At 41.5% G+C, this 14,839-nt stretch overlaps 1 long non-coding RNA gene across 1 annotated transcript; it reads right to left on the bottom strand.

The window, feature by feature from the left end:
• Positions 1-12,166: 12,166 nt before the first annotated feature.
• LOC127381614 (uncharacterized) lies at positions 12,167-14,495 on the bottom strand. Its single transcript, XR_007888769.1, has 3 exons — positions 14,424-14,495; positions 13,838-13,946; positions 12,167-12,816 (listed from the first exon to the last, which is right to left on the bottom strand). It is a non-coding gene; the product is annotated as an uncharacterized LOC127381614 (long non-coding RNA).
• Positions 14,496-14,839: the final 344 nt, after the last annotated feature.

Genomic DNA, 14,839 nt, shown 5'->3' with positions numbered 1-14,839 from the left:
TGAATCGTGCTAAAGTGAAAATAGTTTGCTGAGGTAATATGGTTCCTGCTCACTTCTAGTGTAAACAAAAGCCCTTGGGTTTTATTGCTGGTTTTAGTATATTTTAATTACATTTACCTGCCTCGCTCTCTCATCGAATCAACAAACTATTTGTAAAGTTTTAAGGTGAGTGACCTTTGACACTATATCACTCTTGGTTGTGTACAGAGATGTTTTTCTATTATGTAAGATGTGCTGGAAGTGCTTATCATAATATGGAGTTCACATTAAAAATTAAAAGCATAAGAATAAAACCTGCCTTTTTTCCCCTTGCCCTGTCATATATCTGTCCATTTTAATATGACTAAAATATCTACAGTGGTATGACTGTGGTATTAAATATGCTTACTTTTTCTAAAATATCACTGTAGTTAAACAACCCTCTCTGGCTCGACTGGGAACAGATTGTTCCCAACAGTTCATTTGACTAACAGGCTATATAATACAATGAGATAACTTATTAGAATACACAGTTACTGCAGCCCGAATGCTCTAGGAGGATGACAGGAAACCATGGATGCTATGGCTTAAATTATTTCAATAGCTGCACTGCAATTAGTGACTTTGTATTCTGTGTGGTTTATGGGACTTACAACCAGGGCTAAACTCATGAAGGAGAAGAGTAAGGTTTTATGCAGGGAATGAGCCTTTCTATATTCCTATAGGATTTTTTTCCCTATGTTTCTATTGTTTTAAATTACTTTACTGTGTCAATCATGTGTGCATCAAGAGAGCTCTTAGATTTTCTACCGGCTCAGCTTTATGCCTCCACAGGGAGCAACTGAAGAACTGAAGAGCTAATCTTTCCCACCCTACACCATGGGCTTTTCTGGGGCAAAGCCCAGTGTTTGAGAAGACATGGTAAATCATTTCCATCCTAATCATCTGTAGCATTAATGGTAAGTGACAAATGTAGAAATGGAAGCTTAAACATGCTAAGATCCTGTGTGCCTCTGTGCAGTCCCACTACAGTTCCCATAATTCACTCCACAATTGATTGTTAATTTACTTTAATACATGTGTTTGTAGCAAGTGAGCTGATAAATAGTGTGAAAGTGTGCGATAGGCTGTCTAACCTTCTTCATATAGGTGAAACACTACAGAGCTGAAATCCATTCATGCTCCCTGAACACAATGCTGTATTCTGGGTTTCTATTCATAGTGTTGTAAATTTGTCAGCCTAATGGGACACTTTGTAAGACGTTTGCCTTTTTAAGTGCTTTAATGGGAGCAGGTCTTAGATTGATCCAAAATCTAGCCTAACGTTTCATATCATGGAGTCTGGAATTGTATAGTTAGCTGCATAGAAGTTAAGTGGTGTCTTGTGCTTCTCTTTATTTTAAGCTGAATTTTATCAACCTGATACTAAGCCTACTGTTTATACATGGAATAAAGTCAACACACAGTTTGACCGCCCAGTTCCAAGGTTGTACTGTACGTTCATCTGGTATAAACGTGAGGGGAGGTGGTAAATAGGCAGAACACACCACTAAACTTGCATCTTTTTCCTTCTTTCACTGAAGTGGAAGGGCTGTGGCGATGGGTGTGAAATAGCCACAGCAGGGTAGACCCAATACCCATTGAGGGCAGTAACCTGTTTTTTGGCAACTGAGACAATGACAAAATAAGATTTATGCAGATATCCAGTGATACTTCCTTAAACTATTCCCTGGCACCCACTAATTTGCAGGTCAAGTACTTCTTAAGCAGAAGCGATGTCTCTATATTTAGTAATGCTGATGGATTTTTCTTCCCTGGGAGGATAGAGTGAGCTCAGTTACTCACTATGATGGGTGGCAAACTTTGGAAACAGTTCACAGTGTGAACACTTATGATCAATCTTATGAGTTCTTGAATGGTGGAGGATTGGGTCGAATAAGGCTGATACTAGGTTTGATAACGGCCACAGCTCTGCACTAGCCAGAAAATACTGTGCGTAAAGGCCAAGAGGCAGATGGTTATCTGACAGAAATGGCCAGTTAATGCAAGTCTTGCTCTGAGAGACTAGTGAAAATCCTGAGATGCAGTCTGGCTCTGAAATACGCCTTTTGCCAAGCTGAATTGTGATGGGATGAACATCTGCCTTGCATGTAAACATTGTGCAGTGCATTTCTGATGGAGGAAGAGAACCATTTTCCCTAAAACAATCTAAAACAGTAAGTATTCTTGAAAGTGTTGAGTTAGGAGACAATGGCACAAGGTGAAGACTTGTAAAATCAGTAAATCCGAGGTCCTTGCAGGGAGCTCAACAAGCCCTATCCACAGAACAAACTCCTTGAGAGTGCAGAGAGTCACGGGAACCCCCTGAGGTGCTTTTTGGTACCTTGCATGGTTGTGTGCCACCTACAAGCCTGGGATTGACAGTGTAGATCTCAGGCAATGCACCCACAGCCCTAATCACATACTGATCTGTGCTGCCACAACTCAATGTGTATTGCCCGGGCTTTTCTCTGCCCCTTTGTGTTACATCCACATGCTAGGCTTCCTCTGAGAAGGACTGCATTTATTCTAACAAAAGCTATCAATCTGTGACATTGTTTATAACAGGGAGGAAAAGTCAACATCAGAAATCTTTTCTGTGCCATGTGACCTTTGAGATTTATCATGGCTTGGATTTCTCTGAGGGTTGACAGTAAGGTGACGGAATGAGCTGTAGCATGATTTCTTTTTTTGTTTATTGGTTCCCTGTGTATGAAAAGGCTCTATAAATAATAATCACTGATGCAGGCTGGTACAATTGCTAAAGACACTTAACCTGCTGGCTATATCTGTCTTTTGAAGTGGTGTTTTCCTCCCTGGTTAATCGGGGGGCACTGGTGCTGCTGGAAGAAAGACGGCAGAAGTTTGGAGCATGTTGGTTGTGTACTTGGTGAACTTCTGCTGCAGAGAAATGTCAAGGTCAGAACATGATTGAAGAACCTTCTTCCTCTCTTGAAGTCGCTGTTCCTGTATGATATTGTTTTCCACTGTAGAAGGTTCTCTTAAAAATGAGGTTGAGATCCCTAAAGAAATTGCTTCAATCAGCAACAGTGCTTAATGACTGTTAATGGGAAGTGGAGATAGGATAGTAAGTGTTACTTTGATTAATAAGAGAACTGCAGAGAATTTAAATTGTGCCACTGATGGATTATTTTCTTCAAGCTTGATAAGCGCTTCTCATTTGTTCTTAAATTTGGTCAATACTGTTAAAGACAGCAAAATGAAGTATAATTAATTCTATTACTGCTACTCATACCCAGTGTTACTGGGAAACAGATTGCGATGCAGACAACAACGTTAGGTAACACTTCTGACAGGTTTATCATATATGGACCTGTCAGTCCTTAGAAGTAGAGAACCTTTTCTCCTTCATTGTTAGAAAGAGCCCAGCACTAAATGCCTTTCTTAGCATGTGTTGGTCTGTGTGAATCTGCCACAGAAATATTTGCAATGAAGAAAGTAGCTGATTCTGAAGTAGGTGGACAAACCAAACAGCTCCATCTTATTCCTCACCTGATACATGAGGATATTGTTAGATTTTGTGTACACTGCTACAGCTACTGAGTTTGCAGTAGTAGCACTTCGATGAACAGCGTTGTTGAGTACTGTATTGCAGTACAAGGCCCTGTGAAAATTCAGGATGTTAGAGAGCTTGGGTGGGAGGGGTGAAATGAGTTTTTTCCACCCACATTTTATTTGCAGACCCCGTCTCCTGTAAATTTAACTCCTCTCTATGCTGTTAGGATCCAGCACAGCGACTAAGATATTTATTACAGTATTACTTTCCCAAAGTGATTTTCTTTTTGATAATTATGTGTGTTTCGTACCAGTCTTGAAGTCCAGAATGTATATACTCTGTTGGCTAATATGGCCTGTGTAATAAATAACCATATTACAGTAGTACCTAAAAGCTCCATTTAGGACATAGTTGTGTTAGACACTGGCAAACATTATAGCCTTCCCTCAGAAAGGCTCCTGTGCATGTTTAAAATGCTGTTCTGAAGGGAAGTTGTTCTTCCCTTGGAGCAGGGAGTCACAGATATCTGTAGAGGTCTCCAGTCACGTGTGTTTGCACATCTCGCACCTCCTGCCACAGTGGGATGCGATCCTGCTGAGTATGGGAACTGCTAATCCAATATAGGTATTTAGTGAGAGGGTAGCACAGACCCCATGCTGCTGCACATATAAATTATCATTATGCTTTTAAACAAACCTATTTGCATCATACAAAAGTAGGGAAAATATACAGAGAAAATGCAGTTTATTCAGAGGCTTTTGTGCCCCTCCTGAAATCAGATTTTAGCAAGACAGTGAACAGCAGCTCATCCCTTCTGCTGTCTCGGGAGAAATCCAGGCTATGTGCAAAGGATTAGGCAAACTGTTCTGTGCTTTCATTAGCAGTAGCTGCAATATTGCTCTAATTTAACAGACTCTACCTACTTCAAAGTCCATGCTTCTCCAATTCTGACTGCAGAAAGTCACTGTATGAGTTATTTTGAATTAATATGAAACCAGAGTGTGTTGGCTAATAGTACAGTTATAAAATCAGTGAAGGTCTAATTCTGTTATTAAAAATGTAAAGCTTATGTATTATGAATAAAGAATTCATTCCCTTCCAAGGGTACTCCATAAACAAAATTTCTAAAAGTATTGCAAACACAGAAAATGTATTTCAGGCATGAATTTGGGTGCAATGATCTGTATTCTGTGTGCAAAAATACATTCAAAGCTTCTGGTGGAAGGTCATGTTTAAAACTTACCAGCAGAGAACAAAAACCAGTGACAATTCCTTTGCCTCTGAAAGTCACTGTTTATAGCTCTGCTGGCTTTCTGTGCAGCTAAGGGAGAAACTGAACATCTTTCATTCACTTGATTTGTTTGCAAATGCTTGAGGGTGGCTCATAGGGACTGTGGTGGCCTGACTGAATCATTCCTTATTGATACTTTCTTGCAGATAACCGAGGTAAACATTGATCCTAATCACTAGACACCCTTTAATTTACAGAAAAGAATGTCATAATCATAGAATCATAGAACCACTTAGGTTGGAAAAGACCTTTAAGATCATCTAGTCCAACCATTAACCCTGCTCTACCAAGTCCAGCACTAAGCCAAGAGACAGCACCCAGCAAATACAGAACAGCAGTGCTGATGATCTTTGTTCTCAGGGCAGCTGCAGCATGCTCTCTGTGTATCCAGTATATTCACTGCATTTATACATGTTTTAAGAAGGCTTTTAGATCAAATCTTGTACATCAGTGCTCTTTCTACAGAAAACCATTTACCTAGGTGGGCCAGCAACTTTTTGAAAGATGGCAGCTGGGAGCTATTGCCTGTAATGCACCAAAGACAAAGAAGCTTTAAATCTTAGGCATTACTTCTGTAGAACTAACCAGAGATTTGGAGACCGAGTAAACCTTTCTCCCTCCTGAATTTTTCTGTTATTCCTTTTAGTGTCTGTCAGCTTGATACAAAACCCCACGTATGTCTTGTTACTGCTGTTTTATTTTGCAGCACGACGGAAATTCTGCCAGATGACTTGTTTGCAAAGTTGATTCAGGGTGGAAGAAAAGTAGATTCTATATTCCATTTTACAACAACTATCCTCCAGAATTAAGGGCGATAATATTTAAAGGATTGTGGTGCTGTAAATGTGCTTTTCTGAAGGTACTTTAATAGTGTCTGGTTTGTCATAAACTAAGGCTTTGATAATGAGGGAGAGCCTTGTGTGTACCAAGAGCCCTGATTAGGAGAGGAGTACAGTTTGTTACATGTATGTATTTGGCTATCATATAAGTTTATAAAATAGCATAAAATTTCAATTTACACCCTAATATTCTATAAAATAACACACACACAAAACTAACAAGTATGCCAGCTGCTTTCGCATATGGATGGTATTGCTGGTTGTGTTGAAGCTGCCATTTTTAGAAGCAAGATTATTTATGCTAGAATAATAATTTCCTGTCTCACAGTTCGATTTTGTTGAAGTTAATTACAGATTGAAATAAAATGAATGTGGTATAAAAGCTAGTAAAATGCCAATATAATATTATATATTGTTGGAAAGGGGAGAATATATATTTGTTGTTATATAGTACATATATCTTTTGAGTATCTGTTCATCGTAAATATAGTTTAATGGAAACACTGTCCTGATGCAGTGTGGTTGGGCTTTGTGCTGTTGCAGAAAGCTGAAGTTACTTGGTTTTAGGTCTGTAACACTTCTAATTTGCATAATGTTTTATAATGGCTTTCATTAAGTTTGCAAGGTCAAGCTTTTATTATATGTAAGACTTAGCAGGGGTATCCTATTAATGTAGTGAGTGAGGTGAGTGGCACTGTTCTGCAAATGCACAGTCAAGAATTGGGAATGGCCTACAGAAACCCCTTTTAAGTAAACGTGTTTAAACAAACAGAGAGGGTGAAAGTTCATGAAGATCATGTTTGGAAATGCTGTTTTGAGTTTGAGCAGAGCTGGAAAGGACTTGGATGGAGCAAGGGGTTGTCAGCAGTCTTGGTGATGGTGGTTTACTTAAGCTGCTTTCAGCAGAATTCTGGCACCTGTTGGGTTGGGTCTCTGGACTCAGAGGAGATGACAGAGAAGACAAGCCAAGAAGAAGATACGGTCAAAATTTCAAGAGTAGTTGAGTGTTTTTGTCGTTACGCTGTCAGAATTCAGCAGCTGGGACAAACTGCAGAGCAGCAGAAGTTCCTCTCCCACTGGCTTTCATGTGCAGCCATCTCCTGCTGACCCTTTCTTTTCTCTTGTTCTGGTAGCACCATTGCTTATTTGGCAGAAAACTGGGGCTTTGTGTCAGTGCTCCTCAAGATTTTACAGCCCCCAAAGTCCTGCAGACATCAAGACTGCAAATTATGACTGTGAAGAGCAGGAAAGAATACTGAAGAGGGAAGAGGGAGTAGAAATCCATGTCTTTTGGACTTTGCCTAGTGGCTCTTGGCTGGATAGGTGCCTGTTTCCTTGTTGCTTTATGGCCAGTTCTGCCCTTGGGTAGCTGTGTGTCATATCCACAGCCATGGTGTAAGACACTCAGGCCTTGTAATGCTTTTAAACTAATGAGGGTGCAGTGGGTTAGCTCAGGATTCATCACATATTTTCCAAAGGGCTTTCCTTGTGTTTTATGGCTTCATAAAGTCTGTCCCCTTTTTGTATAGCCTGAGTGTTTCTCACCACCATTTTGAGCAGGCTTAGGAGTGTTCTCAGGATTGGCTTGCTAGGTGAAGGGCTTTTCTATTTAGCTTTTAATAGAGCAAAAGTGACTCTAAATTTGTTAATATTCTTTAGGTTATATAGGACAAATTACAGATAAGTGAATAAGTAATGAAATTTGTAATGAGAATTTCTGAAGTATGAAATGTTGGCGCAAATTAATTGTGGGATTTTACAGCTATTATAGTTTATATCATAAATGCAAAAATGACTAGGGCTTTTTAATTACAGTAGGAACACACTAAATTTTTATGGAGTGCCATTTTGTTAAAGAGGTACTTTAAAGCATTAAGAGCAAATGCCATCCATAACAGTGAGCCCAGGTATCTGTGCCACATCAAATAAATATGCTATTGCTATGAAATTGTTCCTCAGATACTGTAATTGACACAAAGACTAATGAGAGGTCTCTTCTCACACCTTCAGTTTACTGTGTCTTTTTCCCCCGGTCAGTCTTTCTCTTAATTACTCTCTGTTTGGAGAGGGCCACAGAAAATCCCTTGGAAAAATATACAGGGTTTTTTCACTTACCCTTCAGAGTTGCACTGTGAATAGCAAAATGTTGGTTTCTCGGTAGAAGTTAATATTATTGTGGAAGGGAGGAGGGAGGATGGCTGGATGCTAATTCTTATTAAATATTTGATGTGCAGAGAAATCTAATACAGTGGAAACTGAAAGAAATCTCATTACTTGGTGGAACACATTGCATACTAAAACAGACATGACTCAGACTTAAAAACTAACAGGCAGATTTAGTAAGGAAACACATCTGAAGCAATGTCCTGCTGCTCTTTTCCATTAAAATAAGAAATCTACATATCCTCTGCTACCCTGCTTATCTAAATGTTTCTCAGAGTCAATAACATGTTTTAAAAATGTCATTGCATGCTATACCCTTCCCTGGTGATGCTATGTTAAGAGTTGCTTTTCCTCTTCTCACACAGCTGCTCTCAGAGCTGGCTGGCTGGCCAAAAGTAGGTGCTGCAGATCCCCTTCCTCTTGCATGTAGCTCTGAGGGGCCCCCCCTGAGCCTTTCCTTCTCCAGCTAATAAATATGTTCCACTCTGAGGCTGATGGCTTTGCTTAGGCACATGAGACTGCAAACTCATGTCCTTTTTCAGTGCCTCCTCCAACACACACCTTGTCACAGCCTGCTTCCCCAGTTAAGGTCTCTAATCCATCACTCACAATTCCTTAAGGGGATTAATTAATTTTAAAAATGGTTGTTTTTCTAGGTATGCTAAATGTCCTCCCTCAAGGACAAATGCTCATCTCTCTATTTGCACATCTCTCTTGATTCGTCTTATTGGAGTGGCCAGTATTATCCCTCGTATTACACAATCCCAAAACCGTGCTTGTGAGGAATTGAAAATGAACTGCTCATCAGAGAGCTTGCTCATAATTACCTGGTATCCCTTTCCATGAAGGTGAGTCTCACTGGAGTGGGGGCAGCATGTGAATGTGCTGCCATCGCATCCAGGGGTAGGTAAGAAAGCTCAAAGAAAACAAGCTCTGACAGGGTGCTGGAGTGGGCCTTAGGAGTGCTGGATTTTGCCTTCAGCTCTGGCACTGGTTGGACTAATGTGTCCTTTTTGACCTCAAAACTTATTTGTTATCTGCAGGTTTTTAATGTGACCTGCTTTGTGAACTGTGTTCCAAAGTCATGAAAGACCATATTGCTCGTTCAGTGCTCAGGGTCTGCAGGCTGGCAGCTCTTAGCTGCTGTTATACAACATTTCCTTTGCCAGATCAAGGCTTTGACCTGACTTTTCAGCTCATCATTCTCTCTTCTAGACTGAGAAATCTGTCACCAAGAAAGTACTCGTAAGTCTCATGTTTGCATTTGATGTATCACTAGAGTGGGAAGCAGAGATCAAGTTACATGAGTTTAACTTGGTGAAAGTAGGGCAACAAGATGTTTCCTGGGAAAAAGAGCTGAGAACCTAGGTGCTAGTTCACACAAAGTTATAGGGTTATCTGTATAGTTACTTTTGATAGAGAAGATGTATCTCCATGCCTTTGTGGACTATCAGCACATCCATTCACCCGGATGACAGCAGGTCTACTGGTACTCTGGCCTGACCAGTTGCACTGGGGCTGTATTGCCAGGATTGTTCCAATGAGTCCTTGCCCTGCAGCCTTTTTCTGTGAATTCCACAGGACCCACAGTCTCTGTTACCCCCCTCTCCACTCCCAGTGTTATTTCCATAATGTGGAGGGGTAAAATGCTTCAGATACAATTTATCCTGCCTTATCCAGTTTCCCTTCTGCATTCTTCTTTCAAGGCCTGGTGACAATCTCCCAGACTTGCTTATTTTTCCAAGGTTATTTAAATCTCACCCTAAAGTTACTTGTGTGATATATTTTTTCATAAATACATCATTGTTTCTCTAACTGAATTTCCTGAAACCCATCGTCACTTTCTCTCATTTGTTCCTGATTCCTTAATTGCAAAAAACCAAAACCCAACAACCCTAAGGAGACAACAAAACTACATTAAGTAATGCTTACCTCCCATTTAGGTGTAAAGAATGACTGAAGTTGCTGACGAGGTGTCTCTGAGTGAGCATGCTCTGGGCCAGTTGTACTGGACTGTGAGGGAGATTGTCCTGTGAAACATTTCTCCTCCACTCGTTTTCTTTGATGTGAGCCACATGTGATACTACAATTCAGCAAGACCATGCTATGATAAGGCTAGAACTAATCTAGCCGAAGAAGATAAAGAAACTAAACAATGGGAAAACAACTAAACAAACAGCCACACACAGACTACATTTATGTTTGTACTTATTGCCTGAAATTTACACCTCATCAGCCAACTCCTGAAGGATCTTGTTCCTTCCCATATGAATACAAGAAAAGAATAGATGTTCTCGGCAAATTATGTTAAAATAGGAAGAAGAGAGGCTGCTGAAATGCTCTCATTGTAAATGAAGGGCTTTATGTTTACACAAAAACCACTCTTGGAAAAAAGTAATTTTGCTAATGAGATATTCCAATATCTCCTGGGGAGCTTTTCATTGCTGAGGCACTGTGTCATATCCAGCACAGATCTACAATCAAAAGCAATAACATCTGGCTCAAAGGAGTTAATGGTTGAGCTAGCTCTCCAGCAGCAGTCTGCAGCACAGCCACCACGCCAGATGACAGTGATGCAGTGTCAAAATGAGCAGTGGTGTTGCACGAACAGCTCACATGATATATGAACTTGGTGCTCCCCCATAGAAATGAGGTGCTGTTAATGAAAGCCCACATTGTTGTGTGTATATCTCTGCTTTCATATCTAAGGTAACTAAAGGACCTGCTCCTAACCAGGGAGCTGATTTGTCTCAGTACCTGCTCATTGCCACTGGATTTTCCTCTAGACTCCTGGGATCATCCAGCTGGCTGGAACAGACTAGATGCCCTACTGGTAGATGCCTGGGCCATCAGAGCAAACAGTGGATGAATCTGTTGACTTGCAGATGTATTGCAATGCAGTGTTAGAGGTGCACTTAAAGGTTTCTTAAAACCTCATTTTAAATACAGCAACTCCAACCTCAAACTGGCTTGATTTGCTTTCTCTGGCTGTCTTTGCCAACACACAGCTTTAAATCTTTAACTTGAGGTATTTGATCAGACTGCTCACTGATCCGTTTCCCTGGCCAACCTCGGCTGGCCACATTAGAGAAGTTAGGGACAAAATGGGCTTGATCACTCAGCAGTGGTGCTCCAGTGCAGCCTTTGAGTGTATGGAGAAGGCATACATTTGTTCTGCTGCTGCCTTGCTGAACTGTTCCATTGAGAACCCTCTCAACCCAGCTGCTGGTGCCTTTCATGGATACGAATTAAATTTTTATATAATGTTTTATAACCATAAATATACTCTATGGACTTGCACATAATTCCTCTGCTACTTTAACTGCTTTTCAAAGGCCTTGTCAGCTGGCTTATCTTTGTTTTGCTTGTGCTGATTAAAAGGCAAGATATATTTTTAATAGGGTAAGTAGTACCAGAGAGCACACTTCACATAAAAGAAAAAGAAATGCAGTCAAACCTTTGTTATCCAAGTTAAGTAGAAGACATTGATTTAATTCAGCTAACCATAGTTTCAAGTAATTAATGGGATTTTCAGGCTACTGAATACATTAGAGACCATGAGTTCATTTTAGGCAAACAAGGTTTTCAAATGATCAAACCTCTGTCTACAAAAGCAGAAGAGCATACAAGAAGATCCTCTGCAGTGTCTCTAGAAGCATTTCTGAGGCTCAGTGGGCCAAAATTAGCCTGGAAGCAGTCAAAAAGAGCACTGCCATCCTTCTGGGCAGACGCCATCCTGAATGTACTAACACGACTGAATATTTCTACAGAGACCCTGATTTCCTATAAAGAATCTTCCACTTTTTTTTTTTTTACTTTTTTTTTTTACTTTTTTTTTAGGGCAGTTTTTTTGTCTCCCTGGACTGTTTTGTTGTGTTGTTGTTGTTGTTTTTTTTTCCTCACAAATAACCCTTAATTGTTTGTTTTCCCTGCAAATAGTGAGGAGAGCCATATTGTGCTGTAAAAGTAATGTCATGTGGGTTCCCATCTCATCAGCTCTCCCTGACTGCTGAGTCACACCTGGGTAGTTTTCAAGTGCTACTACAGCATTAGGAGACATTTCATAGAAGTACCAATGATTTATTGGAAAGAGGGAGTCTTTTCCCTAGCACAAGCTCTCTGGTTGGAGGTTGTCTCTGGTCATGGCTGTGGATGGGAGGAGATCTGGGTCTCTTTAGTTTGGAGAAAAGGAGACTGAGGGGGGACCTCATCAATGTTTACAAATATGTAAAGGGTGAGTGTCAAGACGATGGAGTTAAGCTTTTTTCAGTGAAGACCAGTGATAGGACAAGGAGTAATGGATACAAGTTGGAGCATAGGAGGTTTAAGATGAATATCAGGAAAAATTTTTTTACTGTAAGAGTGACAGAGCACTGGAACAGGCTGCCCAGAGAGGTTGTGGAGTCTCCTTCGCTGGAGACATTCAAAACCCGCCTGGACGCCTTCCTGTGTGATGTACTCTAGGTGACCCTGCTCTGGCAGGGGGGTTGGACTAGATGATCTTTCGAGGTCCCTTCCAACCCCTAGGATTCTATGATTCTATGATTCTATGATCTGGAGCTGGTCATAACTACTGAGGAGAGCAGAGACCTGGTGCATTGTTTTGGGAGGGGTGTAGGAGCACCTTTTGCCAGTCTTCTGGTAAAGAGTGGTCACAGCATCTTGCCAGGAGAAGCAGAGATGGTTGCAACAGTAAGAGCAGCTGGTGTGTAGTGATGAACTGTGTCAGGGGAAGGAACTCATTGGTTCCAAAATGATAAAGTGGGCTTTAATTGTCCACATCCCAATGCCTAGGGGAGGACTGCCAAGGAAACTAGAACAGACGGAAATGCTGCTGACACTAGAATAATGTGCTGCATGTGAAACCACTGCAGAAATAGTTAAATGGCTCCTTTGCCAAGGCCACAGAGCGAAATGTTACTACACCATGGGGCGGATTAAAATATGCATTTTCTCCTAATTGAGCACAGCGGACTCAGCTGGAGGTCCTGTCAGGAGAAGAAGAATAATTTGTCACAGCAAGAAATGTATAACTTGACAGAGCATCTATTAGACAGTACAGTACAAAATAAAGTGGGACTTGTGCAGGTTTTCTTTATGGCCCAAACTGTTTGGTAAAAGAATCCACAGGCTGTAGATAAATTTCAGACTGGTTAGCCGTGGACCAACCTGGTTGTACAATGCTCACTACCTTCACGGCTATCGTATTGTGATGGTGAGAAAATGAAAACCTTTCTGGATTGTCCCTCATTGGAAAGGCCACATAAACAGTAACTGTCCTCTCCCTGAAGTTCATTTCACTGGGTAGAGCCAGCAGAGCTCTGTAACAGTTTCTTTTGTGACTCTTGGAGAAAACATTTATGGGGATAGCAAGGTAGTGTTGGGAGGATGGAGGTGAGTCCAATGAAGAGCTGGGACTGATTGCCCGTCAAGAACCTCATTTTCCTCCTTTGGTAAGTATCTGATTGTGAGAAGTCTGAAGGCTTCATGAAGACATAGGACAGGGCTGCTCCCCAGACTGTGAATTTTTTCTAGTCCTTTCTTTCCTCATGTCACTTTTATATATGTTTAAAATTTTCAGGGAGAACTGTCCTGGCTCAGCCATCAGCTCCCAGCCCAGGTGGACCTGCCAAGCGCAAAGCTCAGAGCCCTGCCCTGGCCAACACTGTGCTGTAGCCTGGAGTGGGAACTCTGTGTGTCAACCACCGGGTTTAGATAGGAAAGCAACTGCATCCTGTCCTCACCCTTCAGCCTTTGCAGTGTTTTTTGTAGTCAGGTCATGCCCAGAATCTGAAACTTCCTCCCAGGGCATGGTTTTGTACAAGCACTTCACAGTATCCGATGCTGAATCTAAGGGGCAGCTCCCAGGACTGGGTGCCACAGAAGGAACCTGTCACATCCATCCATGAAGTTGTGTGGCAGCTAAAACCAAGTAACTTCTATTCAGGCACATGCTTTTTATCTTCCTGAAAGGGAGAGCTCTGACTGACAGGGTAATTCATCATTTACCTGATGCACAAAGAAGTCGCCTGAAGGAGCAGAGCCACAGACGTTATTTTCACACTGGTGGAGGCATATGCCCTATGTGAGATCCACTGTTTTAAAAAGCTTCTGTAACCTTAAAAAAAAAATAAAAAATTCTGGATTCTCTAGGGAGATGTTATTGGGAATCTTCATTGCATTGTGTCACTTTTTTGAAGTGACACAATGGGCAGCCATGTCCAGTGCATGCTTAGCAGTGGCAGGAGGAGCCACTCTCTGGGGAAACCCCCATAACACTGGGAGGCAGCACTGGAGAGATCAAAGGGCTGGAAAGGACTGCAAAGGATTCCCATGCCTTGCATGAATGGTGCAGGTCACTGCTGCCTGTATCCTTTGCTTTCCAGTGTCGTCACAGGGCTACCCAGGTGCTGGGATGCTGGCTGGGTGATAATTGCCCACCAAGCTAGATGGGCCTCGTTCTCTGCAGTGCACCTCAGATAATCCTCAGTGGGATTATAAGGAAAATTGACTAGGGCTTACAGGTCACCTGGGATGCTTCCCAGCCGAACAAGATACCCCATGGTGATAGGAACTGTGGTTAGATTGGACTCACCTTAGCTGCAGCCAGGCATCTGATCTTGATTCTTCTATTTGGCCATGGACTCCGTGGGAGACTGTTGAGAAGCTGAGGCCCAAGACCGTGCTCTTTTTATTTTTGTAGTTACTGCAGTTGCATCCAGAAACCAAAGTCAAAGCTCAACACCTCCTTGCACTAATCACTATATAAAAACACTACAGGGGCTAGTGCCTACTGCCAGTCTGTGTGATTCCTCCTGTCTGCACTCACAGCATGGCACTGGGACTATGTTGTGGAAAGTCTGTGCTGTCTGTTCCTATTTTGCATGATATCTGTTCTGCAAAGGCCAGCTTCAAGCTCTGTTTTCTTAAGCGTCATGTTCATTTTTATACTGCGCTATTTCATATATGAAGTTCTTCACCCTTTTCTCAGCTGTGTTTGCCTCGTCACCC

This window comes from Apus apus, chromosome 2, assembly GCF_020740795.1.
Source record: "Apus apus isolate bApuApu2 chromosome 2, bApuApu2.pri.cur, whole genome shotgun sequence".
Classification (NCBI taxonomy): domain Eukaryota; kingdom Metazoa; phylum Chordata; class Aves; order Apodiformes; family Apodidae; genus Apus; species Apus apus.
This window is presented reverse-complemented; position numbering and strand designations above follow the sequence as displayed.